Here is a 14,417-nt window from a genome sequence, read left to right on the forward strand (position 1 = left end):
GGTCTTTTTCCTTTTGATCAAACTATCTCACAAAGTAGCATTGGCACGTAATTCTAGGTATCTGGTTGTACCACCTGGAAAAATTTGCTCTGCCAGTCCCCAGATGCCAGACAGATTGTTTCAGTTTGCCAGGCGATGTTCCAGATAAGGAGTCAAGCTCGATAAATGGTTAATGTAAGCTGGCAAATTCCACAATGCAGCCAAGGAAAATTCAGTCAGAGGGCAGTAGGGGGTGTAACTCCCTAAAACCGCGAAAAAGAAGTGGCTGATGGGGTGAGGGGATGCTTCTTGTGCTTAATACAAGACATTAAGCTTGTGCTTAATGTTCCATTATCTGTGAGAAATGAAAATTCCCTTCCAGTCGTAAAAAATAGTAGATTTACAAACAAAACAAGATCTGCCAGCTCTTGAACCTCTTATGAAAAGGAGGAGAGTTACTTTTGAATTCAGAGGGTGTTGGCATACACTGGGTTTGTTTCTGATTACTTTAAGGTCTAAATATGTTTCCTTTGCTGGTACCCAGTTGCTATTTATTTGGCTTTAGTCTTTGATCTCCCTTATGCTGGCACATCATAAAAAACATATTCCTGTTTGAGTTCTATATTATGCAGTTAGTCTCTGCTTGGTATGTTCACCAGGCTAGTTGTACCTACAGAATAAGACTCTCTTTGTTTTTGATAGACTCCAGGTGTTTATCACTATAACTTACTAATGGATTTGACCACAGAATATGCATGCAAGACGCAAACTGAAAAACTGATGGCAAAATTACTGGTTCGATAATTCAACAGCCTGCTATACAATAACCAAAGGAACCACACACGTGCACTCATGCATGCACACATATACACACACACAAAGTGAGTTTTGTAAAAAAATAAAAAAATAACATCTTTCAAAGACCCTACTTACTGTATTTTTTTTTCAAATGAATTTTCTGCACTGGAAATTAACTTTAACTTCAGATTGATTTGTCTCTCTGACCTTTCTTTGAAAGCTTTGCAAATTTAAGCAATTCCACATGTTAGTGCATTTTAAGAAGGTCCCGTGTCCAGCTGAGATACTGCAATTACTATGGCTGTGCTCCTTCTCCCTTGCAATTCCAAGACAATGGAACATCAGCCCATCTAGCACTGGCAATTAGCTAGCCTGTTTCATCTGCACTACAATAGCCTGGGGACTGCAAATGTTAACTGTGGTATCTCAGCTTCATACCATATATTAACAGCACTGCTTTGCAATAGGCAAATATGATTTGTTTTTTTTTCCTCCAGTTCTGGTGAACCCACCTTTTTGTAATAGGAAATGATAGAAATCCCGGTTCAGGAAATTCCTTATTCCCACACGTACTACCAAATGAAAATTGCCCATTTAAGTGAGCCTATCTCACCACTTTAAAACCAGAAGTAATCTGTCATTGAGTTGTTGTTAGGAAAAAGAATTTGTAGCAAAATGACCAAACTCTCCTATTTGCAAAGCCAATGGAAGAGCTTTCTCTATGGATGTGCTAGAAATGCAAAAAATTTTCGTAAGCTTTTATCTTTGGCACACGATGCCTACAGGAAGAGTGGCTGAATTGCAGGCTTGAGAACACACTGTAAAGGTCAAGGAAGCCATGGTAACACTGACCTCTGCCACCCCTGACCTTAGTACTGACTGTAATGCTAAATATAAGATAAATGGTGGGAGGGGCTTGATTAGGGCATGGTGTTGGTGCTGAGGAAACTTTTGTTTGTAGCTAAAAAACTGGTTTACAAGCAGCATGTTTTGCTGGAGACTTTTGTTCTATGTCCCACACTGGTCACAGAGCAGGATTTTTATAGTCAGTTGTGTTTTTTTTTTTTTATAGTGAGCTTGTGCTCACATCACTACTTCTTCACTAACCACTGTTATCACCTCGGCTCACGAAGCTGAGTTGGAAAACATGTTGCTCACCCAAGTGCTAACATTTCCTAAAAAAATTGTATGGAGATTTTGCATTTTGCTGATCAGTATTATCATTATAATATTTCTTTTAACATAAGATGCCATATAAATTGAATATACTATATGAGAATGGCCTTTTGTCACCAACAGCTCACATTTTGCAACATTGGGTTTATTCTTCAGTTCTCCAGTACTCTGAAGTGAGGACTTCAATAATTACAGCTATTTTGAATTTTTTGTTCAAAACTACTGTGCACGAAATACACCCTTTTTCTCCCCCCAGTATGAATTATTTGATTATTTGAGCTTTTTTTACAAGTAAATCTGTGGATTAATTCACCCAAGTAAGCCCCTGAAGAAGTGCAACATTTTTCTTGGGTTTTCATGAACACAAATAGTTCCAAAAATGAAGCAGTACAGATTTCTTCTGTATATGCCTACAAGTGTAGGCAAAATTCACATATAGATAAGCTTTCATTAAACTGATTTTAAGCAAACCATGTTATTAATGACACTTGTTATAGTTAGAATTAAACTTAGGTCAGTAATTCAGGTCATTAATAAGTGATTCCATTATTACAGTAGAGGTAACCCAACCATTACTCACTGACAAATTTTCATTTCTTAGTTCTATTGTTTGATTTTTTCCACACCTTAAGAAGTTGGAGTGCCTTTCAAGTCTAAACATGACACTATATTTACTGGCTTCATTAAAAAAAAAAAAGTTTTTAACCCAGTGTATGACTATGCATTTTCAATTTTACATTCAGCTTAATATAGTCCTTGTCTAAAAACCGTAAAACTGATGATGTTCAAAAGTATATGGAAAAGACTCCCAGGATATATTTTCAGGCCAAGGCTTACATTTACCCCATTTATACCTGCTGAGTTTTCTCTGATGTTTTGCTACTTTCTTCTTTGGCTGCAGGAGATGTTTCTTTCAGAGGTCAAATACACTTTCAGTGTCGGTTACTTGTGTTGTCACCATGCTGCTGTGAGGTGTTAGCTAACATCCAGGACTTGCCAGATTACTTTCATTAGGAGAAGAAACAGATGACACAATCCAGCAAATTAACAATGATCACATGCAAAATCCTGAGAATACAGAAAACAAATGGCAGCAGGCAGTTTCCTTGCAAACAGTTTCTAAGACTGTCTTTTCACTTGATCCTGAACGCTTGAGTGTCATGACTGCTTCTGCCTCTTGCATACAGACAGTTTGCCAAAAAGTAGTCTCCTGGTTCTCAAATTCCAATTCGATTCAAAGTTTGAGTCCAAGTTTGATTCCAAATTCCAGCTCCCTCATGCAGTGTGGCTCTAATTTTGACGGGCCCTGGTGATCTTGTCTCGAACAGTGACTGCTATTATTTCCAGCCTCTCTTACAGAAAATGCATTTAATTCCTTGGACATGAAGAAAGTCAGATCAGTCTCCGGCTCTTCTGTTATCTGTAGATCAGGTGCAGCTGAAGACAGCTAGTAACAGTTGCAAAAGTGTGGAGAAGGGAGGGCTGGGGACAAAGGCTGTGGAGGAAAAGGCAGAGAAGATAAAATGGCTTAAAGTAATGGAGTAGTGGTAAAAATTCTTAAATCCATATGAGAAACACAAAAATAATGTAAAGAAGAAGGCAGAGCAGTGAGATATAAAAGCTAAGAAAAAGGAGTGCTTACTTGACTTTTACATTGCTTTAAAATACTTTCTTGCACTTGGGAAAATAAAGTTCTTTCCAGACATTTAAAAACAACAAAAATAGTTGATTTTATGTAACATACTGCACAGCACTATCAATCCTTGCTCATGTTCCTTTCTGCCATGACAGTTTAATTTGAAGGAGAAAATCTAATTTCCTGGGCCTATTAGGTATCCAGCTAATTCCACACTCTCGTGTAACACTTAAAATTGCTGACAATTAATAGAGGAGGCACAGCACTGCTGGCATAGCGTAGACCCATTCTAACAGAATCACTGAACAGTTTAGCTTGGAAGGGACCTCTAGAGATCATTTGATCCAGACCCCTAGCTCAAAAGAGGGGTGTTGCTTGGGGCGTTGTCCAGTCAAGTTTTGAATATCTCCAAGGCTGGAGGTCCCACACCAGATACTGGTCTGACACTGGTCTGTTTCAGTGTTTGACCATCCTCGTGGCAATTTTTTCCCCTAATATCTAATAAGAATTCTTCACATTATAAAATGTGCCATTTGTTTCCTGTCTTATCGCTGTGCACCTCCCAAGAAAAGTGTGGCTTCACCTTCTCTACACCCAGCTGAAGATAGCAATAAATCCCTCAAAGCCATTTCCAGGCTGAACAAACCCAGCTCCCTCCCTCTCCTTGTACATTAGGTAGTCCAGCCCCTAACTATCCTGGTGGCCCACCACTGGTCTCACTCCAGTACATCAATATCTTTCTTAGATGGGGGAGCCCAAAGCTCATCTCAGTACTCCATTGTAGGCCGTACTGGTGTAAAAGTTTCTGTGGAAGAACTTCTGCTGGTGTCTCAGCTTCCTAGCTCCAGGTCTGGGAGCGAATGCCCTGTTGTGTCCTTGCCAATATGCATCAGTCCCCACAGGAAACCAGCTCAGATTATGGGTTAGATGGGAGCTGGAGCTCATTCCTGCAAGTATTGACCATCTGGTGGCCAGTCTGGACAGAGCTCCCTCATATCACAGGGATGTCAGCGAAGGGGTCAGTGTAGATGCATCCTCCGTTAACCAGTGATGGGCAGACTTAATGCTCTCAGCTGCTGAAACTAATCCCAACAAACTAATCACAACACAATTTTTAGCTTTAGACCAAGCTTCATGAAACATAAATGTCTTTCTTTTTGGGCATAGTTGATGACAGAGAAACCTAAGAAAAGGAAATATCTTCCACATCATTTAACAGCCCAGGAACAAAGAACTCTCTCCTACGGAGAAAGGTCTGTCTGGGAAAATCAGCAAAATGTGTCTCCCATACGCATTGTCCTTAGTACCATACTTGTGCTTAAAGAATCTTGGCATCTGAGTGAGTGGGATACGAAAGCAATACTTCAGTGCATTAACTGCTGTTAAATTTTGTGAGCTCATCCAAATTCCCTATAGTATTTTCTCCAATAATAAAGGTTAAATTTACTAAATAAGTGCTATTTATTTGCCAAATATATACCTGCCTTTTGAACTTCTGCTTGAATTGTACATGCAAATTAATGCCTGATATTCAACTGCTTTTGCAAATTCTGAATATATGTGACTAAATTTGCTTTAAGGCTATGCATTTTGTAGACACCGGTGTAGAAAGTTTTTGAAAATGTACTGCTAAATCTCAGTAAAGCAGGCACCACTTAGTCTATTAAATTCTACCTAAGTGTTTCCCTGAACCATTTCACATTTTTAAGTTTTTCTTTTAATTGCATCTTCACGATTACTCTCTTCTCTTCAGAGGCAGATTGGAAAGAGAGTCAGTGCTTAGTAGTTTTTCAATAACTACGTAAATGACTTCTGCTTAGTTTGGGAGGAAGAAAAGTTCTGCACATATCATCCATATCCACATCTATATCCTTATCAAGTTTTATGTATAACAGGCATCATTTACAAATTTATTCCCTGCTACCACCTATACCAGGCTTACTTCTCTAAAGCTGCAAGACCCTGGGTAACTGTTGCATTTACAGTGGTAATTGATATATGCTCTGTGAGATCTGACATATACCTTAATGTGGCTGTTATGTGATCCTGGGAGTTTCCCACAGTGGCAGGTGCTTATCATTCTTGTTCATGTTCCTTCTGTGATTTGGAGTTGTAGATACGAAGACCTGGGAGGCAAATTAGAAAATAACAGCTTAGCCCTTATATCAGCCATGCAATCAAACTAAATGATTGAGGTGTTCTGGATCAGAAGAACCCATCCAGACAACTCTTTCTGCAACGTACATAGCAAAATGTATTTTAGTCATTACAGTTGTATTAAGACAAGGTTTTGGATCGTTTCCTCAAGAACACAGAGTCTTAGGAGTTCATGACTGTATCAACAGCACTATAGGATCAAGTTTGTATTGCTGCTTTTTGAAATCCAATTAGATACTCCTGTAGCTTTAGCAGCTACATATCTTTAGAGTCAAATACTTAGATGTTGTTGTAGATGGGCCTGCAGAGACTGAAGTCCTTATGAAAATTTAACTGCAAGGCCTCACTTGAGGGAAAAGAATTACCATTCTTCAAATAAAAGCATGGCAAAAATAAGCTCTGCTGGCCCATGTTGGCTAAGCACTGGCTTTTGAGTACCCTTAGGGTGTGCCCTGTGCCTCTAGGAATACCTCTCTCTCTGGACATTGCAGCCAGGTAGCCCAGGAGCTGAACCTGGCACCTTCACCTGGTGTGACTAGGGCAGGGTAGGAAGGACTTCACTCACCTTTGCTTCCACTCTTGGAGGGGTCACCCACAGATTAATTTTAATGCTTATTGTTTCTATATTTAGTGTTTTAATTTTAAAGCACTTCTAAGGCTGATAATTAAAGTGCTGCACGTGGGCAACTCAGCTCTTGGGCTGGAAAATGGGATCTTGGTATGAGAAATACAGGTGATGATTGCTATATGCAAACTCAAAATACCTCAAGCATCATAAAAACAAAGCTGGTGCTTGGGGACAGGGTTGGTGAGTGGGTGAACAGTGGACTGGCTGCTGCTCTTTCATTGAGCTAGACAAAAGGACGTGAAGTCCTTGTTTCAGAGAACTAGAAGCTTGCGTGGTCATGAAAAGAAAACAGCAGCAAGCCAAGTTATTTTTAAAGGGGGAGAGAGCCCATTAGCTGGTCCTGAGAGGCACTTTGGTGACCCAGACTGCCTATCCACAGCCTGGAAGCTGTCAGCTGTCTCATGCTTTCCCGGCAGAAAGGGCCATTGACTGCAGCATCAGTGACCTGTGGAAGAATGCCCTTGTCCTGTCCTGCTGCTCTCCTTGCCGCCGGGCAGAAGCGGGCTGTGGCAATGCCTGGTATTCCCGAGCCCCACGAGCCTTCAGCGCTGGGCCAGCGAGGAGCCCCCTTCTCCCAGGGTGCGTCAGCATCAAGCATACATCAGCTATCTGTAATTTATCCTCTGGTAAAACACACAGCTTCTGTGCTGGTTCTCAAGTATCTGCAAAGTGTCCTGGCTACTTCAGTAATATCTTCCAAGAAGTGCAGGGAGACAAGCGAGAGGATGTTGGTTTTTAAAAAAAGCACAGGAAGCAATATTTGGCTGTAAGCATACCTGGGGGGGCAGACTGGTAAAGCATGCAGGTTGTATTTCTCAGAGTTGAATGGGAACAAGACAGCAGTGGAAACAAAGTGCTCTTTAAAGAAATAAAAAGGAGAAGTAAAACTGAAAGAGTCCTTAGTGTAGCATTTTGAGTTTATGAGGCGTTTCCTCTTACTGATGAAGATGAATGGCTGAACTTTTCTGCACATTGTTGTTAAAAATGACTGGAATACAACTACAAATAGCTGTCTGTTCTCCTGTCTGCAAATTCCAAACGCAAAAACGTAAAATTTAGCATTGAGTTCAGTGTCACATCCCTTGTGAAGCCAATAGAAATGATATAGTTTACACCGACATAAAATGTTACTCGCAGTCTGGCTCACTAAACCACTAGGGGACAAAGCCTAGGAAGTAGTGGGAAATCTTATTTATAGACATTTCAATAACATCTAAAAAACTTTTCCCTGAGCTTTGTTTCCAAGCATCTTGATTTGCTTATTGTGATCACTTCTGTAAATAAAAGTTGTAGCTGCACAAATCTTTTGGAGACTGCCTTTTAGGCAAGTAGCAGCTATATTTCTCTCACAAAACAACATTTATTTGTTGATTAAATGAAACAATTTTAAATACACAGAGAAAGAGTTTAAGAATGGTTAAGTCATCTAATCCAAGGACTGGGGGAACACAATGGAATCTGGGTGACCAGTTGCTCTACTGAAACCGCAAATTCATGACAGTTGAACAAGCCTTGAATATATGCCAAGAATAAATCTGATGAAAGTTGTTGGCTAGCTTGTGCAATACAAACTGATGATCTAGATAAGCGTGGAAGTACAAACGTTTGATCTATACAAGGTCAGGATTAATATGAGAGGTAACTGGGTAAAATCAGGTAATATATGGCAGACAGGAGATTAGACAAGTTCATCTAAAAATCTGTTCTGGCTTCAGGCTTGTGAATACATATGTACAAGCCTCATGTGGCACATTTGTGCATTGTCTGACAAGACTTGCCCTTAACCTTCTTTTCTATGATTATAAAATGTGCTCTTCATGTCTCTTATTGTAAGGCATATTTTCTAGCACTTGTATTGTTCCTACAGTTCTTTTTGTAAGCTGTTTTAAAAGGCAGAGCTCAGAATGAGGCTTGGGGCTGCGTCAGGGCTGCCAAGAGCCCTGGCCCTCAGGAGGGGACCAAGCTGCGGTGGCTGACTCTGCCCATCCTGCCTCCACCTACGACTCCCGGTGGAGCTGGTTGTGGACAACCCCACAGATACTGCTGGGGAGAAATATCATGTGCATCATGCTCCCTGGGACAGTTTTGTCTGCCCTGTGGTAGTGTTGGGCTCAGAGGTGACTAGGGGTCCTTCCTTGTGGTGACACTGAGAGCCTTCCTCAGGGGCCACCAGAAGGACATCTGTCAGTAGTGTGGACTCCACCTGGCTGCCCAGAGAAAGAGCTCAGGTGGTCAGAAGAGCTTCCCAGGAGTAGTCTGGGACATAGGAATAATTCAGGAATACAATAATTCCAGAATCGTGTTAGCTGTCCCCATACCTTGGAGTTCACGTTAAACTGGAGCACTGCCACGATGTTACCCTAAGCTCATTAAAGCCATTCTGCCTATGCCAAGCCAGGGGTGGGGGCCCGGAGGCTGAGCACAGAAAAGTTTGTACCCTCACTGCAGTGCTAAATACAAAAGTGAATAGAGCCATCGCCCCTGTTTTCCACAGCACTTACACCCAGCCTATTCACTAGCTACCTTTCAGGAGCGTTCAGATCATCTTCAACGTGGAGAAAGTTACTTTTTAAACTTAAAATTAATTTTGAAATGTGAACATGTGTTTAGAGGGACAAGGTGGGGGGCAAGACAGGGCTAAAGCAACCTGCAAACATCAAACAAGGGGTGCATTAGACTGTACTGTTGGATCCTTTGGATATTTAATCCCTAGATATGGGTCAAGAAATCCAAATGCATCATACAAGAGGATCTGACAGGAAGTGAGGCAGGAGAAAATGAATTGTTGTGTCTTGTGATATGCTATATACAAAAGAGTGCTGGGGTGAAAGGATATGATGACACAAAGCTGCTGGCAATTTAAACCTTGGCTCAAGCATAAAGTGAATACGTTACTCTGCATGGTGAAATTGGAAGGTGCTGTCATGGATTCATTTTGTCTTCCTTGTGTTTTTCTAGCCCCTTCTCGCTCATCTGACCCATGGAATTCATATCTGCATATCAGAGCATAAAAATACTTTTTGAAGGTGTCAGGCTGTGAGAGCACTTTAATTATAACTCGAGCTGTATGGTTTTTAGCTGACCTCCACATCCAGATCCTGTTAAAATCCACTAATTTCAGAAGGCAGTGTGTCAGATGGCCCCGTGCAGACGGCTCTGACTCTGTTCAGGGCACAGTACCATTTGTGCCTTGACTTCTAGGGTGCTTTGGCATGCGAGGGGCTCACCAAACCGGCCAACATGTTGTACGAGCTTTTCACGCAGTTAGCTACAAGGTCCTTAAAATTCACGGTAGGTAACGTGGAGCTCATAGAGAAAACAAAGAAAAAAACCCTAAATATAGTGTCAATAGCTGCCAAAAATTAGGTGTACTGGGAACATTACCTCCCTTTTGCGTGACCTATTTTTTTTCCACTTTCATACTTTTTCTCACTGCCTGTTTTCTCTTTTCTTTCTCTATATTTTTTAAATCTTTTTAAAATGACACCTTTTGTCATGCCATAGATATTAACACAAGAAAAGTCTCCCACTCCAGGCCTGACTGTTCTTGCAGGGCCTAGGAAAGGGATTTCCTCTCAGAGCACAAGAAGTTTTTATTTCAGTCTGACTGGATGTGCTGTTAATCTCCCTATTTGTTTTGAAATGTTTCCTTTTCAGTTTAGGCCAGAAGTTAGAGCAGAATAGAGAGAGTAGGCTGACATTTTAGTTGTGGATAGCATTCCCTTCCCCGTCCCCCTAAATTTAAGTTGCTCATCTAAGGTGTATCTGAAACTTTATGGGCTGGAAGATGGACTGGAAAATCACGAAATCAGACATTTCTGTGAGTTCCCTATTACTTTCTGGGCTTGGTGTGGCTGGACATACCGCAGGCCCAGCTTGTTATACAGTATTTTGGTAGCTCTAGTTCCTTACAAACATCTAAAGCCTGTGTATATACGAACAATTAAATAAATGAAATAATTGGGGAATTTTCTAAGCTCTCCAGAATGGTTTGCGCTTTTTGGAGTTTTATATTTAGTTCATTTCTTGTTTTCTGGGAGAAGGCTGACAATTACTTGCTCTCCAAACACTTCAAAGTGAGTTAAAATGCTGTCTATCATGACTGCCTGTCCTTGGCAGTTGTGAGACTTGCAGACTGAGCTAATCATTTTGAAGTCCAGGTGTAAAACTGTCTAAAAAAAATCTATTTATATTTAAATTCCTTAGAAAATATTTGGTGCCAAGAAGTTATTGTGGCTATGCCTTGGCTACTCACAGATCTTAATGGTGAGAAAAAAAAGTCAGCCATTTTACTAAAAATATGTGGAATAGGCATAGCCTGCACCTTATAAAATTTTATTTTAAGAAACTAAGGCCCTGATCCAATCACAATGAGGTCAGTGGGACGTTTTCCACTAATTCAGTGGGCTTTGGATATGGCCCTAAGACATTATTTTCAATAACAAGGACTGTGTGAAATGTATCTAATATTAGAAGTTTACTGTAGTCTTTCTATAATTGAAATGGTTAGCTGCTGTAAAAAGATTTCCTCTGAGCTGAGACTCTGTGTGCTAAATTTGAGCCTGAAGCAAAATTAAAGATGTTAATTCTTGATAACAAAGGATTTCTGCACAGTGATCCAAATGGGATTGTTTCTCAGCTATCCTATTCCACAAGACGTTGCCATAAGAGAATTGTGCAAGTCCTCCATTACCTCCTCCACAAGAAGTTTACAGTCAACTAGTGGATTTGGATATACTGTTCACATACAACAACAGCATGACAGGTACATGTGACTGATCTGATCTATACCTGACTTGTGTTGTTCTTGGACAGGCACAACTAAGCTTTCCCTGAAAGTAGTTTCTCCTCCTTTGTTGTCCTCATGGCCTAAAACCTTGACAGACAGAGCAGCTCACTGTCGACACCAGATGTCTGGGCAGCTGAGGTCTCCAGATGGATAGAGGCTTGCTAGGGCAGAGCAGCTCTTTGCCAATATCGGAAAGAAAAGGAACTGCTTGGATAGACTGGGTGCATTTGTATGCAGGTAACAGTCTGAGGTAATTTTTCCGTTACAGCTGCTAAATAATGGGGCAAGAATACCATCTGTATCCATGTCTGGTGAGGAAAACTGTTCCTGATGCACCCTCGGTGGAGGATGACTCTAGCCAAGAGACCACCTGCAGGACTGAGGTACAAGATCCAAACTGGAAGGCACAGGAGAAATGGATAAAGAGGATTAAAAACCCTATGTGGAATTATCTCCCTTTTGGGTGTATGGGCTCTCAGAGAACACTGAGACTCACTGATTCCACTGCAAAAGAGCCAAAGCACTTTAAGGCTGCTGTCGGAAATGGCCAGCAAGACTGGCTGTTCAAACACATCCCAACATTGAGCTGCGGCAACAGCAGGCAGCGGCTATGTTGTGAAAGAAGAATTTGGGCAGGGACCATCACCATCTTGAGCTCAGGCTACTGAGAGCAGCCCCTTGCAGCCTTCTCTGCTTGCAGCTGCACCCACTGGTGCCCAAATGGAAAACGGATGAGCAGGGAAAGGACTTCCCTTCTGTCTCCGCATCGAGCTGTGGGCACTGGAGAAAAAACCTTTGACAGCCCCCCCCACCCACCCAACTGTGGGAGGACGGAGTTACTGCGCCAGGGTGGTAGTCTCGGCTACTGTTGATAATTCATCCTTTCCGAGTTGCTGTTTTATTGCGCTTTCTTCCCTCACCCCTTCCCTCCTGTAAAGCTCTGTCCATGTAAACCCCTTTGTTTAAAATCCGAGCTTCTGCCTGGTGAAGCGTTGCTTGTTCCTGAGTGCTCACAGAATACAGTTCAGTTTCCCAAATTTCTGCATGGGAGGCTCCAGCAAGTGCCATTTAAACAATTTTCACAGGAATGCCTGGAAGCTGAATCAGTCCTTCTAGCTGCCCAAAAGGAAAGTAACAATTCAAACAATGATCCTACTGAGAAGATCAATTTCAGCCCATCTCAAAGCAATCTGATAATATTGGGCAGGCATCATACGTGCTTTATTTCCTTTGTTCATTGAATCCAACTGCATACTGCAGTCAATACTTCTATTACAGCTCATGCTAACATACCGTATTAGGCCAAATTCTGACCTCACTCCAGTTTCACACCTGAATGATTGAACTGACTTCCGCCTTATTGAAAAAAATCAAATACATTAGACATACATTGATATTGGTGAGCAGTTACACACGCATAACTAGTCCTACTAGAGTTAAGTAATGGCTCACAGATTTGAATGAATTTCAAAACTTGGCCCCTAAACATCACTTTAATCTCCTTACTTTTTTAACAAATGTTCATTAAGTAGTGCTTTGGACATACTATAGGTATGGATTTGTTTTTAATAGATTTCTGTATAGCATGGGACATGTCCTATTTTTGCTTCGTCTTGATCACATTTTATAGTAAATATTTCGTATCTAGAGATTTTTTTAAAGTAGATTATTATTACTACAGTGGCATCCTAGCTTTTTCAGTGCCCCATGAGATCTCACAAAGCTAGAGTGATAGGGAAGTCGACTTCCTGATAACACCCATTTTTCTCAAATGAAAGCAAAGAATGCAAAAAATGACACCCAAGCTGAGAAAATCTTGTCTGATGACACCAAACTAATATTTCCCAATAGATGGGTTCAGCAATGTTACACATAGCTGACTGATGCAACAACACAGACAGCAATAAATAGTAATATCTTTCCACTGAATTTAGTGGTTTCCCTTTATTCATCATGCATCAGTATGGCAGTATGCAATATGGTTATATGCCACATACCGAAACAGTTATGCATGTTGTACACAGTCTTAGAGAAATGGATGTTCCCTTCTGATGGAAAAATTTGCTACTGACATTTAAAAAATGGAAATGGAATGTTTTAAAATTACATCCATCCTTAAAGTCTTTTTTAAAAGACCTTCATTATGTTTCATGAAGACACGTAGCACATTTCGTCTTTGGCCTTGGAGCAATTCTGCAGCAAGACTGATATCAGCACATCGCCCTTACATTCAGGCTGAAGCTGCATGCTTGCTTCAGCCAATGCGTGTGGTTTGTGATGAAAACAACAGTCCCTCCTTTCCCATTGCTCATCACTTGCATATTCCCACCTTTCTTTGTGCTGACAATACTGCCCTTGCAGCCTCGCAGGAGGGGCAAGGACACCTAAAGGACTGATCACAGAAAATTAAATTTCAGCTGCATCAGTGCCTGATCTGGCTTCCTGCAGGACTGAACAAATCACGCACTGCCGCAAGGGAGCAAGCAGCTCTGCATACAGAGGAGAGGGAGAGGACCATCCCTTTCAACACAGCTCAGTCTTCTGGAATAAAGTAATTGTGAAATTTCAGCTTCAGTCAAGCAAGCAGAATTACCTGCTGAGGGTTGGTTTGTGGGGAAATAGAAACAATAAAAGTTGAAACGAAGCCATAGGGTTTGATGAAGTCTGTCTACGCTTGGCAGAGACTTTTTCCTTTCTTAGAGCTTCTTGGAAATGTCTTTAAAACATTCCAGGTTTGGTTTTGCTCCTTAAATTTTCTTCAATGTTTTATTTAAATAGTGAAAAGCCAAATTCTTCCCTCAGATATGCATGCAAGAACTCCCACATTAATCAGAGGAATTGTCTGCATATATCCTAAGTGCAGGAGGTTTCTTTTTGGTATGTGCTTTGTTTCCTAAGAAGAAATAAGTTCTAAGCACAAACTTCCTCCTATTCACACACAGGAGAGCAATATTTTGCCTGCTTGCAACATGTATTAGAGGGCCATTGTTCTCACCCGACAGTGAGCATTAATGCAGTTCATAAAAAAAAACCTGTGGCTAAGTAAAGATTGTCTTTGGAGCACAGGGTATATCAGGACAGGTAAAATGGAGAATCCTACCCCCTGATTTATGAAATGTGATGAGAAGACAGGAAGAGGTGCATGTTAGAATGGGATAAGACATTAATTCACTAAAGAGAAATTGGTGAATCATATTTGATTTAAAATGCAGGGACTGAAACGCTAATGTAGGTCTCTAACCTTCTTGATAAAA

At 41.0% G+C, this 14,417-nt stretch overlaps 1 long non-coding RNA gene across 1 annotated transcript; it reads right to left on the reverse strand.

Annotated features, from left to right (window-relative positions):
* Positions 1-2,664: 2,664 nt before the first annotated feature.
* LOC138066748 (uncharacterized) lies at positions 2,665-7,201 on the reverse strand. Its single transcript, XR_011140214.1, has 3 exons — positions 7,151-7,201; positions 5,613-5,715; positions 2,665-3,448 (listed from the first exon to the last, which is right to left on the reverse strand). It is a non-coding gene; the product is annotated as an uncharacterized lncRNA (long non-coding RNA).
* Between the last annotated feature and the right edge of the window lie 7,216 nt (positions 7,202-14,417).

This window comes from Struthio camelus, chromosome 3, assembly GCF_040807025.1.
Source record: "Struthio camelus isolate bStrCam1 chromosome 3, bStrCam1.hap1, whole genome shotgun sequence".
Taxonomy (NCBI): Eukaryota; Metazoa; Chordata; class Aves; order Struthioniformes; family Struthionidae; genus Struthio; species Struthio camelus.